Source organism: Rhipicephalus sanguineus, chromosome 1 (genome assembly GCF_013339695.2).
Source record: "Rhipicephalus sanguineus isolate Rsan-2018 chromosome 1, BIME_Rsan_1.4, whole genome shotgun sequence".
Lineage (NCBI taxonomy): Eukaryota > Metazoa > Arthropoda > Arachnida > Ixodida > Ixodidae > Rhipicephalus > Rhipicephalus sanguineus.
Window position 1 is genome coordinate 23327724 of NC_051176.1, and position 24445 is coordinate 23352168.

The window sequence follows — 24445 nt, forward strand, 5'->3', positions numbered from 1 at the left end:
AAGAAAAACCAAGTAGGCGAAAGCACTATTCCCGCCGTTAAGTGCAGCATTTACAAAAGCGGCAGTCAGCCATCGGAACATGTTCTACCTCGCGTTATTCTGGAAAATGCTGACCGAAGTGCATCGCATAAGCCAGGTGTCTCAACAAGCGGTGCGAGGCCCGCACATGACTGCCTTCGTCACATTTGTTTTTCTTGATAAGTATGTTCTTGAGCTACACAGCCATGACTTGTCTAATGAATGAATGAATGAATAAACTTTAACTGATGTCAGTCCGGCAGTTTCTTTTGGGCACGGCGGGGAGAGAGGGGATTAACCACTGTCCCACCCTCCGTCGATATTATTTTTTTTTCGTGAGGGAACCCCTACAGTCAACGTGTATTGATACATAGCCGTAAAACAAACATTCAGAACCGTCGTCCATATTTTAATCATTTTGTAGGTAGATATGTCGTTGGAATCTCGGCATCAAATGCCCTTCAGAAATGACCCATTTATGAAAATGCGAAAAGTCTTTCGTGTGGCAACGCTAGCTGACATTTTGTACAAGTAATTCCTACCTGCCACCTGCTCTTGCCTTTGTCACTGTGTTCTGGCCCTTGCGAGAGTAAATTTTCGTGACTGCGGCCCGTTAGCTCCCTGGCATAAAGTGTGCAGGTGGAGTTAGCAAATAATCGCGCGCCATAGATATGCTGTTTGTTCAGTCGACGAAATGAAAGGTTATACAGTAAAAGGTCGTTAGTTCGCACCCCGTTAGTCTGGAAAATCGGATAATTCGGACGTGTTCTGTGGTCCGGGCAAGCATATGCACTGTTTAATGGTATCAAACTCTTGTTCATTCGGTCATATTTGGCCTCAACCCGGTTAATTCGGACGATCCTCCAAGCGCGCCAAGCACGAAGCGCCACAAATGTTCGACTCAAAGGAGGAAAAACCATAGAGTAATATAAAAAAGGTTAAGAGAGGACACTCCCGTAGGCCCCTGCGGCTGATTTTAGAGTCACTGGGGTTCGCAGCGCACCAAACGGATGTGGGGAATCCTAACAGCCGCCTCAGAGATCAGAAATCGCAAAGAAAAAAATGCGAATCTCAGAGGCCATTATTTAGCTATAGGTAAAATTACACGGCCCCCGAGACCACTTCTGTTCGTGTGATTGTCTCGGAGGTTATATATATATATATATATATATATATATATTGTTTTTTTTTTCTTTTAACGCGTTACTTGCATGCATAAGTAGCTTCGTGTAAGCCACACCACCAGAGCGGCGAGCACACAATACCATTGTTTATGCAGACATGACAATCGTTGGGAGAGACGAAACATTTATTTCAAGTCACATTCTCACTAAGCACATACAAAAGATGGGTGCACTGCACAATGCAAGACAGCTGCCACATGTTGAGAAATTGCACAGTAGGAATAAATAGGCGATATTTAGGAAATTCCTACATACAATAAATGTGCAGAAGACAGCATTAGCATCACAGAGGAAAAGGGGACTTCATAGAGAAAAGGGGCCACTCCATTTTAAGCGAATGAAGAATATGTATGACCATCCAAACACTAACTAGCTGAACGGCAAAATAGTGCGAAAGATACGGACATACTTTGATAGTTAGCTAATGACAACCACAACTTCAAAATTACATCTTGGAAAGGTGCAAAGGGCTACCTGTCGTCTCGCGGCATCCTGAACCACTTAGTACCACGCTCTCTCCCTATCCTGCCGTTGTTGCACCACGCAGCGCAGCAGTAGCTGCCGTAGTACTTGACTCCGGACGGCATGACCTGGAAAAAGAGAAAAAAAGTTTACCGTATTTTCTCTGGCCTTCGCGCAAATTGTCTCCGACGCACTTCTCAGCGCCCTTTCGCGAAAAACAGTCTCAAGCAGTTGCCGCAGTGAACACAAAGCAACCTTCGTGCATGAACTACTGAGGCAGTATTTAACGAGAATATTACGTCGTAGCCACGGCCAACGAACACAGTTCTCATTTCTCAAGTTCTCTCTAATTCGGCTCTTAACATAGCAAACTGCGAATACCACAAATAACGATTCTAAGCATAACCGCACTCTTTCACACATTTGCACACCCATGCAGTGAATTAGAACTGCGTGTAAGGGCATTGTATGCACAAAGAAAGCCTTACGACGCAAGCGGCGACTCATTTTTGGCGCCAAGAAAGGATTTCTTCGCTAACGTGCTGCGTAGCATTTCAAGTTGCTATTTTTTAATGCAAAGCAGTTCACGAGCATCATACGCGAAGCGTGAAGCACAAAGAAGCTTTCGGCGCTAAAACACAAAGTGCTTCAAATGTCAACTTAAAGCTGTAGCGACAAATACATTGCAAAGTAATGAAGGGAAAAAAGAACCTAATGAAGGCGTTCTTACCAAGCAGCCGCCAAACAGAGTGAGTTCCCGGCAGGACGATCCCAGCGAATTCCACATGCGTCGCCGCTCATGCCGCGTCGTCTTGCCATGCCGGCAATCCTGACCATATATGGTCATGACAGCTACCAATCGATGATTTCGAACTGTCCAATCGCAGATGATAAAGACGGATTTAGAGCCGCACTGCGAGCCAGCGGAAGCCACTGCCGCAGCCACATAATCTGACAAAGACAAGTAGATGTATCGTGAACCAGAAAGGTACTGAAGTAGATAACTAGTACGCGCGTTCTCTTGGAAACAGGGAGTGACGTGCTGCCGTCTAACGGCTGGCGTGAAGCTGCGTAGCTCCGCCGCTTATAGGCTCGTGTGTCCACTCTTGTCATTTTCTGTTACTCTATGGAAAAACGGCGTTCGCGAACAACTCAAACGGCTGCGGTCCTTCATAAAGGCGTGGTCGCCATCCACGATCTAGCCATAATCGCTTTGTTGGCGACCAAGCTTTGGACGGCCCACTTGCTTCGTCGTCCATTTCACTCGGCGCACGCGAACTGCGTGGGCGATATATCTCTGATCGCGGCGATAGCCACTGCGGCGACTACGGGTCAAAGCAGCGACAAGCAGTAGGTTCATTTTCGCCGCGTCCCTTCTGCGAGCCAATTTTATTCAGCAGCAGTGGCGGTATTTTGTACGCGTTCCTTAAACGGACGGGAGGTCCGTCCGTTTGAGTCGCACGCGATTGGTCAATGTGAGCCAGAAAACAGCCAATGAGCGAAGTGGAAGCCTGCGTTTCAATCCAATCCAAGCCGTCTGGCAGCCAGTTTAATCCATCAGTTTCGTTTCGGACGGTCTCTCTGGCCGTTCTTTTGCCTCCGTCCGAAAGCAGACACGTGACACCACGGCTCACGTGACAATCAACGCCGCGGGGTTCGTCAGGCTCACATTGACCAATCGCGTGCGACTGAAACGGACGGACCGCCTCCGTCCGTTTTAGGAATGCTTACAAAATACCGCCGCTAAGCTGTGCTGAACAGTTTCGTTGCGACAGCGGGCGCAGGCCGCGCACGCGCCTTCGGAATTGCGTGGACGCTATGATCGTGTCTTAATTTATCGACCACGCTTTAGTCCACAGTGGATGCGCCACTCAGTGGCTTCGTTTTGACTTCGGGCAATGTCACGGTTAGTTTTAGTGCAAGCGCGTTTAGTGTTAGGACACGGCTCTCTTCAGCCGCGGTCACAATATGAACCAAGTCGCGAATGAAAAAAATATGCGGCATTCACATTCCTCTTGTGCCAAATATGCACCATGAATTTACGTGTTGATCGCAACTGCATTGATGTAATAACACTTTTTTTTGTTTTCGAGATACTTTCGATAATTCAGCATCGGTTAATTCGCGTATTGTTTCCGGTCCCGTGAAATCCGAATTACGGAGCTTTTACTCTATGTGCATGTTATGCTCCACAGGATTCTGCTCTAGCCGAGGCTCGAGTCTGTTCCGGGATATCCTACGGAGAAAATCCGTCAGACATCCCATATAAACCTATACAAAGGGCTTTTCTCCTGAACTAGTGTTAAGATCCGCAGTTTGTCCCTAAGACTATCCATTACAAATCTGCGTATTCGGATATAACGAGAATATCTGAGAGATCATAATAGATGTGACTGCATACGAAAAGTCCAGTGTGACAGACCAATATGAATAAGGCCCGGCGAGGTTCAGTCGGTGTGAGTGGTAATGCTTGAAGATTGTAGCTAGTAGACGTGTAAACGCGAGTATCTGTGAACGGGAGTGTACTTCAGTATGAATGTCGAGGGAGCCCTGTGGATTGTGAGTACAGCGGAAAGCTTGGCATGTTCACTCATGAGTACACCACATTTCAAGGCGTGAATGTGAGTAAGAGTGACGGGGGATGTGAGCAGACATGAGTATGAACGTAATTTACTAGTGTAGTATGTATATCAATGTGAGTGAGTACCCATGGGGGTAAATAGACGTGAATGAACGTGAGTACAAATTGCTGTGAGTAGATGTGAGTATGAACGTGAGCGCCAATGGGTATGAGTAGGCGTGAGTGAGTACTTATCATTGTGAGTGGGCGCGAGTATGAACTGAAGGCGAGTACCTATGGGTATGAGCAGGTATGAGTATGAACGTGAGCAAGTGCCATAAGAGTTAGTACACTTCCATATGAACGTGAGTACTTAATGAGCGTGAGTGGGCGTGAGTACGAACGCGAGCGAGCACCAATTGGCGTGAGTATGAAGGTGAGTGAGTGCTTATGAGTGTGTGTGAGCTGGCGTCAGTGTGAACGCGAGTGAGTACGAGTAGACGGGAGTAAGAGCGTGAGTAAGTTCTATGAGTGTGCGTAGGTGTGAGTGTGAAAGTGAGTGAGTAGGTATGAGAGTGAGTGCACGTGAGTATGAACGTGAGTGAGTACCAATGAGTGCGAGAGGCATTGCTGAACATGCCTGAACACTTATGAGTGTGAGTGGGCGTGAGTATAAACTGGAATGAGTACCGATGGGTGTGAGTAGACGTGAGTGAACCTGAGTGAGTTCTTATGAGCGTCAGTGGGCGTGAGTATGAACGCGAGTTAGTACCAAGTAATGGGCGTGAGGTGTGAGCATGAACGTGATTGAGTGCCTATGAGTGTGAGTACGCGTGAGTATGAACTTCAGTTAGCATCACGGGGTGTGAGTGGGCGTGAGTATGAACATGAGTGAGTGCCTAAGACAGTGAGTAAGTATAAGCATGAAAATGAGTGACTACGAATGGCTTTAACTTGGCGTGAGTATGAACGTGAGTGAGCACGTATGAGTGCGAGTGCACGGGAGTATGAACGTGAGCGAGTGCCTATGAGTGCTAGGAGACGTGAGTATGAACGTCAGTGAGTGCCAGTGAGTGTGAGTATGCGTGATAATGAACGTGAGTCAGTACCTATGAGTGTGAGTAGGCGTGAGTATTAACGTGAGTTAGTGCCTATGAGTTAGTAGACGTGAGTATGAACGTGAGTGAGTGCCTATGAGTGCGAGTAGGCGTGAGTATGAACGTGAGTGAGTGCCTATGAGTTTGAAAAGGCATGAGTATGATCGTGAATGAGTGCGAAGGCTGAAAAAATTGGGGTGAGTTAGTAGGAGTGAGTATTCTCTTACAGTGGCGGCCTATGCTCCTACGTATGTGCTATGAGCTGCGGAAAGGTATAGGTAGGGCAAATAGGGCAATGCTTATATTGACCAAACCAGACAGCATGCACACAACGTAAAAAATAGGCGTGGTACCGATATGGTTGTCCATTCCAAGGATTGCAAATGAAATCCTCCATACAACGAGAGAAGGTTTTTGAGGAAAGCTAAAACAAAGAAAGAAAGATATTATAGAAGCGTGTTTTAACAAGAAGGGTGGACGCTCACCATGGTTCATGACATCACCAGTTGCAAGAGAGCAATTTCCAAAGCCGTATTCAGTTCTCTAGACATTAAACTTGCAGCGCGAGGACATAAAAACAGGAAGGAAGACGACACACTGCGCTGTGTGTCGTCCTGTTTCATCTTTTTGTGACCTCACGCTGTAAGTTTCACTGTCATGAATTTCTGTTAGGCCCAAGCCTTCACCCTTGTTCACTTCACCAAGTGGACTTGCATCGAAACAGAATGTGAAGGTGGGACCGACGTGTCCATAAGAAGTGTTTCGCTCAAAAGCGGCACTCTACCCTAACATGCTCAATGGTATCATCAGTTCCAAGAGAGCGATTTACAAAGCCGCATTCACATATGGTATGGTATAATGAACTTTATTCGGGTCCTGAAGATCAACCCTAAATTGACGCAGGCGGCTCTCACGTTGGGCAGTAAGGTTTAACCTTACCGCCATATCGTGGGCCTTCTGGACGGCCTGTACTTGATCTGAAAGAGCTCCACTGTGAAAGACTCTTTGCCACCAGTCTCTTTCCGTGTCACAGTCTGTGAAAGCCACAGTACACTGCCAAAGCATGTGATCCAGAGTAATGATGCCATTGCACTTCTCGCATTTGATTTGTAACTACCTTTCTGGATATATCTTGCGAATAAAGTTTGGATTCGGGTAAGTGCCTGTCTGTAACAATCTCAGTCACCGCTTGAGCTCTATGGAGCTTAGCGTGTGGCACTGGAAATTCTCTTCTCTTCATATAATAATGCTTCGTCACTTCATTATATGTGAATAATCGGTCCCCATTCTCCTCCTGCATATTATCGGGATCCTGGTCGCGTAGTGCACGGATAGTAAGTCCTCGTGCAGCTGCGTTAGCCACCTCGTTTAAATTCTTCCGAGATGGATCGACAGTCCCCATATGTGCAGGAAACCAGCGGATTTCGATCTCTTGGTTGTCCATCGCACCAATCAGTTGGGCAGCACTTTTGGTTACAAAGCCTTTTGTAAAGTGTCTAATAGCCATCTTCGAGTCACTGTAAATTCGCGTCCACTTATTATTCCTTAAAGCCAATGCTATTGCCACTTGTTCCGCGACTGTCGCATCTTTAGTCATGATTGCAATAGCATCCCGAGTGAGTCCATCTGAATCTACTACTACTGCCGTAAAGGCTTTCTTTCCTCTTACCCATACAGCATCTACAAAAGCCGAATGTTGTCTGTCCTGTTCTATCTCCTGCAGGATAGCTTTGGCCTTTGCCTTTCTTCTTTTCTGGTTCTGCACTGGGTGCATATTTCTTGGGAAAGGAGTGGTCTTAATTAGCTCTCTTATGCTATTTTTCAGCTCTACTGTGTCATCACATGAATCTCTGGATTCGGTTGGATACCACCCTACCTCTTCAAGTATTGCTCTACCTGGCCTTGTTCCAGAGAGCCTCTCTCTGTGGGCAATTTGCTGAGCTTCAGTTATCTCGGCTATTGTATTGTGGAGCCCAAGTTTCATTAATTTATCATCTGGTGTACCAATCGGCAATCCCACTGTTGTTTTGACAAGCCTTTTAATTAATCGGTTCAACTTGTTTATTTCCGTCTGTGTCCATCTAAGCATACCAGCTACATAGGAGAAGTGACACAAGGCGAAAGCGTGGACCAGTCTCATGGCGCTGTCCTCTCCCAACCCTCTGTGTCTGTTAGTAATTCTCCTGAGGAGTCTTATTGCCTCCTCAGTCTTGCTAGTGATATGTAGTATTGTTCTTCCATTTGTCCCGTTTGCCTCCAGGAATAACCCTAAGACTAATGAAATCGACTTGCTTAATCGATTTGCCAGCCTTTGTCGTTAGTGCTAACCTGGGTTCTTCTTCTGGAACATATCCTCGCGGTTTTCTACCCCTTCTCCTGTTATTGAGTACTCGGAGTTCCGACTTGCCAGCAGAGCATTTGAGTCCCATGTCGTCTAAAATGGACTCTACCTCATAAATGCTCTCCTGAAGCCTGCTTTCCGTCTGTCCCATACTTCCTTCAGCGCTCCATATAGTCACATCGTCCGCATAAATTGTGAAGTGAATGCCATCTATCATTTTTAATCCTTTTGACATGGCCAGGTTTAAAGCGTAGGTGACAAGACCGACCCTTGTGGTGTTCCTCTGTCACCCAGATACAACTTCTTTGATTTAATATCCCCGATTCTAAGGTGTGCTGAGCGATCATTAACAAAGGTTTTAACCACTTCATAGAACGTTCTGCCCAATCCCAGTTCTGAAATGACCTCAAGTATTGCTCCATGCTTAATTCTGTCCAAAGCTTTTTCTGCATCTAACCCCAAGAGAGCCCTAGTGTTCTTTGGGTTGGCTAAGAGCAGTTGATGCTTGATTAGCAACATGGCATCTTGGGTGGACAAGCCTGGCCTGAAACCAATCAGATTATACGGCAGGATGTCATTGTCCTCCCCGTATTTTGTTAATCTGTTCAATATGACATGCTCCATTGTCTTCCCTAGACAAGATGTCAGCGAAATTGGCCTCAGGTTATCCAAGTTGAGCTGTTTGCTCGGCTTTGGTATTAAGATAGTACTGGCCGTCTTCTGTTCTTCTGGATATACCCCATTCTTCCACAATTCATTAATGTAGGTGGTGAGATATTTTATGGAGTCGTCGTCCAGATTCTTGAGCAGTCTGTTAGAGATGCCATCTGGGCCTGCTGCTGACCTACTATTCAAATCATACAGTGCCGTGCGCACCTCACTTTCTGTGAATTCCCGGTCCATATAGTTGCATTCTGCTCCTAAGTAATCCGGGTAACTTACTTCCTGGTCCTCTTTCCTGAGGGGCAAGTATTAAACTGCTAATCGCTCCACTATGCTCTCTGCGCTTGCAGTCTGACTTTCCTGATGTACTAGCTTCGCCACTGCCGTACGTCTATTCGATTTAGTGCCTTTTTCATTGAGCAGATATCTGAGCAGATTCCATTTGCCTCCGCGTTTTATCCTTTCATCTACAGAGTTACAAACCTCATTCCATTGTTGTTTCTGCAAATATCGTGCGTGCTCATCGATATCCCTGTTGAGTTGAGCAATCCGCTTCCTAAGTCTTCTGTTCAAGCGCTGAGATTTCCATCTTTGTAAAATCGATTGCTTGGCTTCTATCAAATGCGCCACTCTACTGTCCATCAGCTCGACCGCTTCCTCTGTTTCCATAGCCTTAGTTGCTGCATTCAAGTCTTCCCTAAGTTGAGCTGTCCAATATGGTGGTTTGATTTACCCATTACCTTCTGTTTCTGCTCTGTCCTGTCTGATTTTTCTAAACTGATCCCAGTCTATGTATCTGAAGTATTTTACCTCCACCCCCGTCATTTCCAACATTATGTGTAGAATATAGTGGTCACTCCCCAGATCCGCGCCAGAATTGATCCACTCTACCCTGGGTAAGTAAGAAGTAAAGGTTAACTCCGGAGTCATGTCCCTACACGTGGAGGTGCCACACCTAGTAGGAAAGGCTGGGTCTGTGATAAGAGAGAGGCCTAGATCCGTGGCAAGATGCCAGATTCCTTCCCCTTTCTTAGTATTCCAGCGGTAACCCCAAGATTGGTGTGGGGCGTTGAATGGATGGATGGAAGAGCTTTATTGTTTGTCCGGCAGATTAACGGCCCGGGCTCCGGTCTCCCATGTCGGGACGTCAAGGCCTTGCCTCTCCGCCGCTTCACGGGCCTGCTGGACTTCCCAGAGTTGGTCGGCGAGCTTGGAGCTGCGCAGAGTGGCTTCCCACCTCGCCGAGAGAGCATTGGGATTAATACGTTTGGCTTTAGCCTCGCATTCCCAGAGCATATGCTTAAGCGTTGCTGTGTCTGTCTGGCAGACCTTACAGATGCTGGTGTTATAGATCTCGGGGTATATTCGGTGATATAGCAGTGGATTAGGATAAGTGTTAGAAGTCCCCTCCTATTATAAGGGGCGCAGTTCTGGCTACCCCCATGGCCTTATTAAAAATTTCTCTAAAGCTCTGTCTCATTTCGCTGGGACTGCTATATATGTTGAGGCAGAAAAAGCTGTGCACTTTACCTCTTTAAGAAGTTGAAATACCTCCAGCCACAAATTCTTGGAGGAAACCCGACGTTTCGAGACCGGCTTGGTCTCTTCTTCAGGGGTGACTGTGCTGATCAGGGGGGCTTCGTCGCAGCTTGTTTTTGGCTCCGCCTTTCTCTTTCCCTCACGTTCCGGAGGCCGTGCACGTAGATCGGAGGCATTGTTCTGAGGGACCGGTTCACATTCGCAGGTGTGTTCTGGATGTGCCACGACTCGAGTAAGAGCCTCCTTCCCAGATTCCTTTCCGTTTCTATGATGGAAGCGCCCTCGAAGTCAATTTTGTGGTCGTGCTTCTCGCAATGCTCTGCAGGGGCACTGCGTTGTATTTCCATCTTTCTGACGTCGTTTTTGTGTTGGCGCATTCTTTCCGGGAAGCACTTATTCTCGCCTATGTAGCTCGCTGGACAGTCAGCACATGACACTTTGTAGACCACGCCCTGGTGTTGCTCCCGGGATGGTCGATCTTTCGGCCGCGGTAGTAAGCGAGCTTTTTAGAACCATTTCTATTACTATATATTCAATTTTGGTAGCCCCTAATTTTAAGTCATGCTCAATGTAGGGAATTTTCTTCTCAATTCGGGTGGCGATTTACCCTGCCCGGTTCTTTGCTTTTGCAGACCGCTTTAAAGCCGGACAGCCCGATCTCCTCCGCTAGAGTTTTCTGCAGCATTAATAATTTTGGCCTATTTTCAACCGTTTTAATTATCTGTGCTGGTGACGCTTTTTTTTTTGCTGAAATCCTCTGCAATTCCACTGTCACACACTAAATCTCTTTCTGCTATTCATTATTATTGCCATTACCCCCAGACTTGCTCACCCCAGTCATTGTTCTCTTGACTGTACTACCTAGCGCTCCTGGGAGTGATCTAGCGCTTTCGGCTTCCGAGGGCATATATTCATCATCCTCACCTTGGGCCTCCAGCGTTTTCAGCCTTTCTTCGGCTGTTAACGCCCACTTCCATGTTTTATCCACCTTAAGATTAACTCTGTCTACCGTATCCTTTAGATCCCCTCCAGAACAGAGCACATCGATTCCACCTCTGAGACTACAGCTCTCTTTATGCGCGCCGGTGTGCCTTCTTCCTCCTGACTGTTACTTCTACTCACCGGCTTAGGCATTGCTGCACTGCCGCTTTCTACCCTCAACCCTTTGTTCATTTCCTGTATCTGCTTCTTAAGTTCTTCATTAGCTTTCTTTAATGATATAACCTCTCTGATCAGCTGTTCTACTCTGGCATCATTACTCTGTACCTGCGAGGCTATCGCCCCGTTACCTGTGGCTTTCACAGTACCTTCGACTTTCTCGGCCCAGGTCATTCCTGGCTCCTTTTTCCTGTTTGTCTTCAGCTCCTGCCCATCCCGGGACCTGGAACGGTTTCTTCCCCTCGATGTGGAACGGTGTCTTGATACCGACCTGCTTCTTGAGCGTGAGCGCTTCCCGGCGCCCGGAGGGGTTCCCTTCGTCGGTTGAGCCGATTCGCTTTCGGTGTCCACTTTGAAGCGTTCTCTTCTTCGTACTCTCACTACGTATGGTATTTGGTACGGCTGCTTGCAAGACTTGTCACCTATGGGGTGATCTTCACCGCAGAACTTGCATTTGGGAGAGCATGTGTGATCCTCCCCTGGGTCTTGCATACCACATCCCCTGCACTTTCGGCATGATCGGAGTCCGGTGTACTAACCACCACGATGTTCTGCGTGAAGTTGGGGCAGACAAGGAGGACGACAAACTGCGCTCTGTGTTTTCCTCTTCTCTTTGTGTACTCGTGCTGAAAGTGTTCTGTCATGAATTTTAAAGAAGCCATAGCCTCCACCATTGTTGAATTCACCAAGTGGGCTTACATCAAAACAGAATGTCAAGCTATGAGTGACGTGTTCATAAGAAGTGTTTCGCTCAATAGCGGTACACTATACTCACAATGTTCCATGGCGTCACCTGTTGCAAGGGAGCGATTTCCAAAGCGGTATTCACTTCTCCAGACATTAAACTTGCAGCGGGAGGACACAAAGACAAGAAAAAGGACGACACACTGCGCTGTGTGTTGTCCTGTTCCTTGTCTTTGTGTCCTCGCGCTGTAAGTTTACTGTCATGAATTTCCAACAACCCCAAGCCTCCACCCTTGTTCACTTCACCAAGTGGCCTTACACTGAAACGGAATATGAAGGTGCGACCGGCGTGTCCATAAGAAGTGTTTCGCGAAACCGCGGTGCTCTACCCTCGCCATGTTCAATTGCGTTACCACTTGGAAGAGAGCGATTTCCAAAGCCGTATTCTCTCCTCCAGACAGTAAACTTGCAGCGCGAGGACACAAAGGCAAGAAAGATAACGACACACGCCATTCTGTGTCGTCCTCTTTCTTGTCTTTGTGTCCGGGCCCTATACGTTTTCAGTCATGAATTTCCCCAAACCTCCACCATTGTTCACTTCATAGAGTGGACTTACATCGAAAGAGAATGGGAAGCTGCGACCGGCGTGTCCATTACAAGTGTTCCGCTCAAGGGCGCTAATCTACCCTCATCATGTTCCATGGCATCACCAGTTGCAAGAGAGCAATTTCCGAAGCCGTATTCTTTTTCCAGACAGTAAAGTTGCAGCGTGAGGACAAAAAGACAACGAGGACGACACACTGCGCTCTGTGTCGTCCTCTTGTTTTTCTGTCCTCGAGTAGTATGTCTACAGTCATGAATTTCCAACAAACCCAAGCCTCCACCCTTGTTCACTTAACCGAGTGGCCTTACAGCGAAACGGGATGTGAAGGTGCGCCCAGCGTCTCCATAAGAAGTATTTTGCTCGAGAGCGGTACTGTGCCCCTACCATGTTCCATTACATCAACAGTTGCAAGAGAGCGATTTCCAAAGCCGTATTCACTTCTTCAGACAGTAAACTTGCAGCGCGAGGGCACAAAGCCCAGAAGGAAAAAGACACACGCCGCTCTATATCGTCTTCTTTCTTCTCTTTGTGTCCTCGCACTGTAAGTTTTCTGTCATAAATTTTTTTAGGAATCCCCAGCCTTCACGATTGTTCACTTCACCAAGTGGACTTACATCGAAACAGAATTGGAAGCTGCCACCGGCGTGTCCATAAGAAGTGTTTCGCTCAACAGCGGTGCTCTACCCTCACCTTGTTCAATGGCATTACCAGTTGCAAGAGAGCGATTTCCAAAGCTGTATTCTCTTCTCCAGAAAGAAAACTTGCAGCGCGGGGAGATAAAGACAAGAAGGAGTACCACACACTGCGCTCTGTGTCGTCCTCTTTCTCGAATTTGTGTCCTCGCGATGTAAGTATACAGTCATGAATATCTAACAATACCAAGCCTCCGCCCTTCTTCCCTTCACCAATTGGCCTTACATTCAAACGGAATGTGAAGGTGCGACCGGCGTGTCCATAAGAATTGCTTCGCGCAAGCGCGTTATTCTACCCTCACCATGTTCCATGGCATTACCAGTTGCAAAAGAGCGGTTTCCAAAGCCGTATTCTCTTCTCCAGATAGTAAACTTGCTGCGCGAGGAGACAAAGACAAGAAGGTCAAAAGACTGCGCTCTGTGTCGTCCTTTCTTGTCTTTGTGTCCTCGGCCTCTATATTTACAGTCATGAATTTCCAACAAACCCAAGCCTCCATCCTGGTTCACTTCACCAAGTGGCCTTACATTAAAACGATGGAAAGAAGGTGGCTTTTAAGGGCTCGTTTTTCTTTGTTAGACACAATATTAATGAGAAGTTACAGGCAATAATACCAAGGAAAGTATAGGAGATGTTATTTTTAATAATTGGCATATAAATGTGGAGAAAGTAAAGTGGATGAAAAGGTAACTTGCTGCCGGCAGGCCCATCAAAACCACCTTCTTTCCATCATCTTGTCATGGCAGTCCTTGTCGTCCTGGTCTCGCTCTGGCAAACTTGATGCCTTCAGGCAGTATGCGAGGGATTATTGTTCAGCTGCCAGCTCGTAAAAAAGATCACGTGCTACGTGACGCCAAAAAGGCAGAAAAAGAGTGTTCCACACTCGCCGCCATGACTGCGATCGGCGCTAACACTGCTAGATTTAAATGCACATATATACCGTATAAAGTGGACGAGGGGATGACCGCCGCCGTAGCTCAGTGGTAGAGCATCGGACGCGTTATTCGAAGGTCGCAGGTTCGGCCCCTGCCGGCAGCAAGTTATCTTTTCTTCCACTTTACTTTCTCCACATTTAAATTCCAATTATTAAAAATAATATCTCCTATACTTTCCTTGGCATTATTGTCTGTTACTTCTCATTAATATTGTGTCTTACATTAAAACGGAATGTGACGGTGAGACCGGCGTGTGCATAAGAAGTGTTTTGCTCGAGAGGGATACTCCACGCTCACCATGTTCCAATGCATCACCAGTTGCAAGGGAGCGATTTCCAAAGCAGTATTCTCTTTTCTAGACAGCAAACTTGCAGCGCGAGAATACAAAGATAAGAACGACAACAGACTGCACTGTGTGTCGTCCTCTTTCTTGAATATGTGTCCTCGGCCTGTAAATTTACTCTCATGATTTTCCAACAAGCCCAAGCCTCCACCCTTGTTCAGTTAATACAGTGGGCTTACATCGAAACAAAATGTGAAGGTGTGACTGCTATGTCCCTAAGAAGTGTTCCACTCAAGCGCGTTACTCTACCCTCACCATGTTCCATGCCATCACCAGTTGTAAGAGAGCGATTTCCAAAGCCGTATTCCCTTCTCCGGACAGTAAACTTGCAGCGCGCGACAAGAAGGAGAACGAGACACGCCACTCTGTGTCGTCTTCTTTCCTGTCTTTGTGTCCTCGCGTTCTATGTATACAGCCATAAATTTCGAACAACCCCAAGCCTCCACCCTTGTTCACCTCACCAAGTGTCGCTACATTGAAACGGAATATGAAGGTGCGACAAGGGTGTCCATCAGAAGTGTTCCGCTCAAGCGCACTACTCTACCCTCATCATGTTCCATGGCATCACCAGCTGCAAGAGAGCGGTTTCCAAAGCCGTATTCACTACTCCGGACAGCAAACTTGTAGCGCGGGGAACAAAGACATGAAATACAACAAACTGCGCGGTGTGTCGTCCTCTTTCTTTAATTTGTGTCCTCGCCCTGTAAATTTACTCTCATGAATTTCCCACAAGCTCAAACCTCCGCACTTTTTCACTTTACCAAGTGGCCTTACAGCGAAACGGAATGTGAATGTGCGACCGGCGTGTCCATAAGAATTGTTTCTCTCAAGAGCGCTACTCTACCCTCACCATGTTCCATGGCATCACCGGTTGCAAGACAGCGATTTCCAAAGCCATATTCACTTCTCCAGACAGTAATATTGCTGCGCGAGGAGACAAAGACAAGAAGGACAACAGACTGCGCTCTGTGTCGTCCTTTCTTGTCTTTGTGTCAACGGGCTCTATGTTTACAGTCATAAATTTCCAACAAACCCAAGCCTCCACCCTTGTTCACTTGACGAAGTGGCCTTACATTGAAACGGAACGTGAAGGTGCCACCGGCGTGTCCATAGGAAGTGTTTTGCTCGAGAGGGGTACTCTACGCTCACCATGTTCCAATGCAGCACCAGTTGCAAGAAAGCGATTTCCAAAACCGTATTCACTACTCCGGACAGTAATCTTTCATCTCGAGGACACAAAGAGAAGAATGAGAACGACACACGCCACTCTGTGTCGTCCTCTTTCTTGTCTTTGTGTCCTCGCGCTGTAAGTATACAGCCAAAAATTTCCAACAACCTCAAGCCTCCAGCCTTGTTGACTTCACCAAGTGTTGTTACATTGAAACGAAATATGAAGGTGCGACCGGCGTGTCTATCAGAAGTGTTCCGCTCAAGCGCGCTACTCTATCCTGATCATATTCCATGGCATCACCAGTTGCAAGAAGTCGATTTTCGAAGCCGTATTCTCTTCTACAGACAGTAAAATTGCTGCACGAGGAAACAAAGACAAGAAGAACAGAGAGCGCTGTGTGTCGTCCTCTTTCTTGAATTTGTGTCCTCGCTCTGTAAATTTACTGTCATGAATTTCCAACAAACCCAAGCCTCCGCCCTTGTTCACTTCACCAAGGGGCTTTACATTAAAACGGAATGTGAAGGTGCGACCGGCGTGTCCATAAGAAGTGTTTCGCTCAACAGCGGCGCTCTACCCTCACGTTCTTCAATGGCATCACCAGTTGCAAGAGAGTGATTTCCAAAGCCGTATTCACATCTTCAGACAGTAAACTTGCAGCGAGAGGACACAAAGCCCAGAAGGACAACAGACTGCGCTGTGTGTCGTCCTCTTTCTAGAATTTGTGTCCTCGCTCTGTAAATTTACTGTCATGAATTTCCAACAAACCCAAGCCTCCGCCCTTGTTCACTTCACCAAGGGGCTTTACATTAAAACGGAATGTGAAGGTGCGACCGGCGTGTCCATAAGAAGTGTTTCGCTCAACAGCGGCGCTCGACCCTCACGTTGTTCAATGGCATCACCAGTTGCAAGAGAGTGATTTCCAAAGCCGTATTCACATCTTCAGACAGTAAACTTGCAGCGAGAGGACACAAAGCCCAGAAGGACAACAGACTGCGCTGTGTGTCGTCCTCTTTCTAGAATTTGTGTCCTCGCTCTGTAAATTTACTGTCATGAATTTCCAACAAACCCAAGCCTCCGCCCTTGTTCACTTCACCAAGGGGCTTTACATTAAAACGGAATGTGAAGGTGCGACCGGCGTGTCCATAAGAAGTGTTTCGCTCAACAGCGGCGCTCTACCCTCACGTTGTTCAATGGCATCACCAGTTGCAAGAGAGTGATTTCCAAAGCCGTATTCACATCTTCAGACAGTAAACTTGCAGCGAGAGGACACAAAGCCCAGAAGGACAACAGACTGCGCTGTGTGTCGTCCTCTTTCTTGAATTTGTGTCCTCGCTCTGTAAATTTACTGTCATGAATTTCCAACAAACCCAAGCCTCCGCCCTTGTTCACTTCACCAAAGGGCTTTACATTAAAACGGAATGTGAAGGTGCGACCGGCGTGTCCATAAGAAGTGTTTCGCTCAACAGCGGCGCTCTACCCTCACGTTGTTCAATGGCATCACCAGTTGCAAGAGAGTGATTTCCAAAGCCGTATTCACATCTTCAGACAGTAAACTTGCAGCGAGAGGACACAAAGCCCAGAATGACAACAGACTGCGCTGTGTGTCGTCCTCTTTCTTGAATTTGTGTCCTCGCTCTGTAAATTTACTGTCATGAATTTCCAACAAACCCAAGCCTCCGCCCTTGTTCACTTCACCAAGTGGCTTTACATTAAAACGGAATGTGAAGGTGCGACCGGCGTGTCCATAAGAAGTGTTTCGCTCAACAGCGGCGCTCTACCCTCACGTTGTTCAATGGCATCACCAGTTGCAAGAGAGTGATTTCCAAAGCCGTATTCACATCTTCAGACAGTAAACTTGCAGCGAGAGGACACAAAGTCCAGAAGGACAACAGACTGCGCTGTGTGTCGTCCTCTTTCTTGAATTTGTGTCCTCGCCCTGTATATTTGCTCTCATGAATTTCCAACAAGCCCAAGCCTCCACCCTTGTTCAGTTAATACAGTGGACTTACATCGAAACAAGTTGTGAAGGTGCGACCGGCATGTCCATACGAAGTGTTTCGCTCAAGAGCGGTACTCTACCCTCATCGTGCTCCATGCCATCACCAGTTGCGAGAGAGCGATTTCCGAAGCCGTATTCACTACTGCATACTGTAAACTTGCAGCGCGAGGACACAAAGGCAAGGAGGAGGACGGCACACGCCGCTCTGTATCGTCCTCTTTCTGGTCTTTGCGTCCTCGGGCTGTAAGTCTACTGTCATAATTTCCAACAAACCCAAGCCTCGTCCTTGTTCACTTCATTAAGTGGCCTTACATTCAAACGGAATGTGAAGGTGCGAGCGGCGTGCCCATAAGAATTGTTTCTCTCAAGAGCGGTACTCTACCCTCACCATGTTCCATGGCATTACCAGTTGCAAGAGAGCGACTTCGAAATCCGTATTCACTTCTTGAGACCAGGGTGGCGGAAAGAAATATTTTTCGTTTTGGTTTTAGTTTCGTTCCACCGCAAAAAAATCCGTTTCGTTTCTGTTCCGGAACGAAAAAAAATGTTCCGTAACGGTTCGTAACGGTTCTTTTTATGTAAAAATTTGAAGGTAATATAGTTATTTGCCCTCCTCTAGGAAAGTGAGACAAGGGTAAACCAAGTTCTTCAGAGGAGCGGAAGTAACTGTACCACGAATTCCTACCAACTAGCGCAAACCAGCATTGATTTCAAAGTCATAGTGTTTATTTTCTCGAACGACAAGTACGTTTTTTTTTAGTGGGCTCAATGCTTTGTGTCAAGGGGGTGAGCACGATCTCAGAAGCAGCAAATCACTGAGTGTACTCTCTGATGTCCGAGACCGCTGCTCTGGTAAAAAAATTGTACCATATCCACGAAGTGAATGATGTTAGAGGAGCTTCCTCGGAGATAACTGGGTAAACCGTGAATGCTGCGTACAATTCCTTTACTATCATATAAAGACGTTACACGTTGCTATAGTAGTGATTGTGGTCAGGTTGTTGTCGTACCACAAGCGGTCGCAGACCTTGCCGCTGTGGCCGAACGTGTAGTCGAGGAAATCGCGCTGGAAGCGCGCGTCGGCGCCACCAACTTCAGGTAGCGACCGCTTTCGGCGCTTGGTCGCTGCATCCCGCGCCCGTACCTCTTCGAGGTTCTCTTGCCGCCGCTTCCGTGCTGTTTCGGCTTCGCGGGCTTGTATCTAGGGGTCCGCACGACGCTGACGTCTCTCTTCGGCCTCGCCAGCTCTCACCGCAGGGTGTTGGCGGCGAGCCCGCCTGCTGCTGCCTTGTGAGCCCTCCAAACCGCCGCCTTGTCTTCTTCGTTCATGTTATTTTCGTATTTACTTGAATCTAGTCCGACCCCGATTCTAGGCCGACCCCCGAAATTCGCAAGGCCAGAAAAAAAATCATTGTACTCGAATCTAAGCCGCCCCCTCCCCCACTTTCGTACATCGTTTTTCTGAAAAAAAAGTCGGCTTAGATTCGAGTAAATACGGTAGTATCGACGGGCACTGACTGTCGAGAGAGAGAGGAAGCGCCCAGTTGTGGCCCTCTAGCGGTCTCCTATCAAACTAGAGCACGCGCCGGAATGGAGTGAGCGCCGCATGCTACCGTTGGCTATGCTATATGTGGTTTTGCCTGCGTTAAAGGGGTACTGACACCTTTTTTTCGGAGACGAGTTTGCTCTGTCATACAAATCTCCTGTATACAGAGATCGCTCTGAGGAAGTGTCAAGCTCAGCAAATGCGCATAAGATATTTTATTTTCATATTAAAGTGAATTTTTTCATGGCGCAACCACTGACATCAACACTAGCTTGACGTCATGCTACAGTACTAATTTCGGTGACTTCACGCAGCAGTCTGGCTGGTTGTGATGACGTCAGGCACCGGGAAAACAACAATGGCAGCTTGCGCGTCGCCTTCTCGATCGTCTGCTCGCGGCGTACGGTCCTGCGGTCACTATCATCCAGCGTACCTGTGAGGCGAGCGAGCGGAGTTTAGAGTGTTGTGCGTGCGCGTGAATACACAATATACACTGACCAGAGGGCAAGAGATTAGTGTCATCTCGATCTGTCGCCATGGCACCAATATTTTGCCCCGTGAAGTCGTGTAGTAGTGAAACGGGGGACAATGGGTACAAATTCCACCGATTCCCGTCCGATCCGGCGCTGAGAGAAATGTGGGTCGCCTTCGTGCGCCGCGGTCGAGGCGGAGACTGGACGCCAACCAAGCGGAGTTTGCTATGCTCACGCCACTTCACTCCAGACGCGTACACGTGCAGCATACAGTTGATGGCCGATTTCGGATTGTCGACAAAGAATGTGCGCCTTAAAAGTGATGCCGTCCGAACGTTGTGTCATCATCATCATCATCATCATCATCAGCCTGTCTACGCCCACTGCAGGGCAAAGGCCTCTCCCATGTTCCGCCAATCAACCCGGTCCTGTGCTTTCTGCTGCCACGTAATACCTGCAAACTTCTTAATCTCATCTACCCACCTAATTTTCTGTCTCCCCCTCACGCGTTTGCCATCTCTTGGATTCCAGTCAGTTACCCTTAATGACCACCGGTTATCCTGCCGACGTACTACGTGCCCGGCCCATACCCATTTCTTCTTCTTGATTTCAACTATGATGTCCTTAACCCCCGTTTGTTCCCTGACCCACTCTGCTCTCTTCCTGTCTCGTAAGGTTACACCTATCATTTTCCTTTCCATCGCTCGCTGCGTCGTCCTCAATTTAAGTTGAACCCTCTTTGTAAGTCTCCAGGTTTCTGCTCCGTAGGTAAGTACCGGTAAGATGCAGCTGTTATATACCTTTCTCTTGAGGGATAGTGGTAGATTACCATTTATGATTTGAGAATGCTTGCCGAATGAGCCCCATCCCATCCTTATTCTTCTAGTTATTTCACTCTCATGGTTCGGCTCCGCGGTTACTACCTGTCCTAAGTAGACGTACTCCTTTACAACTTCCAGTGTCTCTCCACCTATCGCAAAGCGCTGTTCTCTGCCAAGATTGTTCCACATTACTTTAGTTTTATGCATATTAATTTTCAGACCTACTCTTCTACTTTCCTTATCCAGTTCAGTAATCATGAGCTGTAATTCGTCTCCCGCGTTACTCATCAATGCAGTGTCATCAGCGAATCGCAGGTTACTGAGATCATCATCATCATCATCAGCCTGTCTGCGCCCACTGCAGGGCAAAGGCCTCTCCCGTGTTCCGCCAATCAACCCGGTCCTGTGCTTTCTGCTGCCACGTAATACCTGCAAACTTCTTAATCTAATCTACCCACCTAATTTTCTGTCTCCCCCTCACGCGTTTGCCATCTCTTGGAATCCAGTCAGTTACCCTTAATGACCACCGGTTATCCTGCCGACGTGCTACGTGCCCGGCCCATATCCATTTCTTCTTCTTGATTTCAACTATGATGTCCTTAACCCCCGTTTGTTCCCTGACCCACTCTGCTCTCTTCCTGTCTCTTAACGTTACACCTATCATTTTCCTTTCCATCGCTCGCTGCGTCGTCCTCAATTTAAGTTGAACCCTCTTTGTAAGTCTCCAGGTTTCTGCTCCGTAGGTAAGTACCGGTAAGATGCAGCTGTTATATACCTTCCTCTTGAGGGATAGTGGTAGATTACCATTCATGATTTGATAATGCTTGCCGAATGAGCCCCAGCCCATCCTTATTCTTCTAGTTATTTCACTCTCATGGTTCGGCTCCGCGGTTACTACCTGTCCTAAGTAGACGCACTCCTTTACAACTTCCAGTGTCTCGCCACCTATCGCAAAGCGCTGTTCTCTGCCAAGATTGTTCCACATTACTTTAGTTTTATGCATATTAATTTTCAGACCTACTCTTCTACTTTCCGTATCCAGTTCAGTAATCATGAGCTGCAATTCGTCTCCCGCGTTACTCACCAATGCAATGTCATCAGCGAATCGTAGGTTACTGAGATACTCTCCATTAACTCTTATCCCTAATTCTTCCCAATCTAGGGCCCTGAAAACCTCCTGTAAACACGCGGTGAATAACATTGGAGAGATCGTGTCTCCCTGCCGTACGCCCTTCTTTATTGGGATTCTCTCGCTTTCTTTATGAAGGACTATAGTGGCCGTGGAGCCGCTGTAAATTTCTTCCATTATGTTTATGTAGGCTTTGTCGATGCCCTGATTCCGCAGTGCCTGCATGACTGCTGATGTCTCCACCGAGTCAAATGCCTTCTCGTAAGCAATGAAGGCTATGTATAGGGGTTGGTTGTATTCCGCGCATTTCTCTATCACCTGATTGATAGTATGAATATGGTCTATTGTTGAGAAGCCTGTACGAAATCCAGTCTGGTCCCTTGGTTGATTGAACTCTAATGTCGTATTAATTCTGTTAGCAATTACTTTTGTAAATAGCTTGTAGACAACGGACAGTAAGCTTATGGGCCTGTAATTTTTCAGGTCATTGACGTCTCCTTTCTTATGGATCAAGATGATGTTGGCATTCTTCCAAGATTCTGGTATTCTCCCCGTCGAGAGACACTTCGTATACAGGGTGGCAAGTTTTTCTAACATAATCTCTCCACCGTCTTTCAACAGGTCTGATGTTACCTGATCCTCACCAGCTGCTTTGCCTCTTTGCATTCCCTTTAGGGCTTTCCTTACTTCTCCCGTCAATACTGGTGGGATGTCAGATTCCTCTGCGCTATTACTGCTTCTTACGTTATCATCCTGACTGTCTCGGCTGCTGTACAGATCTCTGTAGAACTCTTCCGCTACCTCAACTATTCTATCCATATTGTTTGTGACCTTGCCTTCCTTGTCCCTTAGTGCATACATCTGATTTTTGCCTATGCACAGTTTTGTCTTCATAGCTTTGAGGCTTCTTCCGTTCTTTAGAGCATGCTCAATTCTTTCCATATTATACTTTCTTATGTCGGCTACGTTACGCCTATTTATTAACTTCGAAAGCTCCGCCAGCTCTATTTTGTCTGTTGCATTTGAGGCTTTCATAGCTTGACGTTTCTTAATGAGGTTTTTCGTCTCTTGGGATAGCTTACCAGTGTCCTGTCTAACGACTGTACCCCCGACTTCCACTGCACACTCCTTGATGATACTAGTCAGATTATCATTTATTGCGTCAACGCTAAGGTCGGTTTCCTCGGTTAAAGCCGCGTACCTATTCTGAAGTGAAACTCTGAATTCCTGTACTTTCCCTCTCAGAGCTAGTTCATTAATCGGCTTCTTGCGTATCAGTTTCTGCCGTTCCTTCCTCACGTCTAGTTGAAGTCTAGATCTTACCATTCTATGGTCACTGCATCGGATCTTGTTAACTACTTCCACATCCTGTACAATGCCCGGGTGGCCGCACATTATGAAGTCTATTTCATTTTTAGTTTCGCCATTAGGACTCCTCCACGTCCACTTACGAGTAGCCCGTTTTCTGTAGAAGGTATTCAAGATGCGTAAATTGGTGCGTTCTGCAAACTGTACTAGTAACTCCCCTCTGGCGTTTCTAGAACCGATGCCATATTCCCCAACTGCATGATCTCCAGCCTGATTCTTGCCTACCTTTGCATTAAAGTCGCCCATAACTACAGTATACTGTGTCTTTACCTTACTCATTGCTGATTCTACGTCTTCGTAGAAGCGTTCAACCAGTTGATCATCATGGCTGGATGTAGGCGCGTAGGCCTGTACCACCTTTATCTTGTACCTCTTATTAAACTTAATTACGATACATATCACCCTCTCATTATTGCTATAGTATTCCTCTATATTACCAGCTATATTTTTATGAATAAGGAATCCCACCCCTAGTTCTCTTCTGTCACCTAAGCCACGATATCATAGGACGTGTCCATTCTTCAGCACTGTATATGCCTCCTGTGGCCTCCTAACCTCACTGAGCCCTATTACATCCCATTTAACACCCTCTAATTCCTCGAATAGTACAGCTAGACTCGCCTCACTAGATAAAGTTCTAGCGTTATACGTAGCCAAGTTCAGATTCCAATGGCGGCCTGTCCGGACCCAGAGATTCTTAGCACCCTCTGCTTGTGTCACCCTGCTGTAACTGCGCGTCACGATGCTTTCCAAGGCCGTGGTAAAAGGGACTGCAGGGGCAACAACTTGAAGCGTGTTGGCGATCCCGAGGTGCGTGCTCCAGCAGAGGCCCGACACGGAGGCCTCGAACAGAAGCGTTTGCGAAGAGATCCCGAGGTTCGTATCAATTACTCGCCGCGTTGTACGCGGCGCGCGTACTTGTGTTCAACTGTATCACTGTCTAATATCTCTCGCAGGACTCCTGCCGCTGCTACACGCAACAAACAGATGCTTCTGACCATTCGAGCTTCGTCCCTACGTTTGCGTCGCCGAGCAAAGGTATCCCAATCGGTTATTGCCTAATTTGGCACCTAGTGATAATTCCCATAGAAAATCTACTGGCCTATTGGTCTCACGCACAACCTCACTGCTATCTACTTCAAAGACTAACCCATCGTTGCACTGCTTGCAGGTTTTCCCATATGGCGCATTGTGCATATAATGTAAACAATATATAAGTAATCAATTATAGTGTCCAGTGAATGCCAATTCATTGCAGATTTGCAACTATAGAATGACAAGTACTGCTTCCCACTGATCATAAAGAATTATGACTATCTGTCTAAGGGGGTTAAAGATTTATTGCAATTGTTGTTAATACTTCTAATTTGTAGCCTTTGGTACTTACATATCAAGCTCCATTAAAAGCAACCAGCCTTTGTCATTTGAGTTTCAGCGCAAATATGGACCACTTTATAGGGCGCTACTAGACGTTTTTCAAACAAGACGAAATTTTTTATGATGGGTCAATGCAATGAGAAATTGACGAACAAGGAATGTTGCTGAAGCAAGTGTTTCGCTCAGACACACCAAAGGTGACACACCAAAGGTGGCTATTTTGCTTGCCATTGGACATTGGTGTATGCCATTGCAGAGCTAGAGAACACACGCACACATCAAG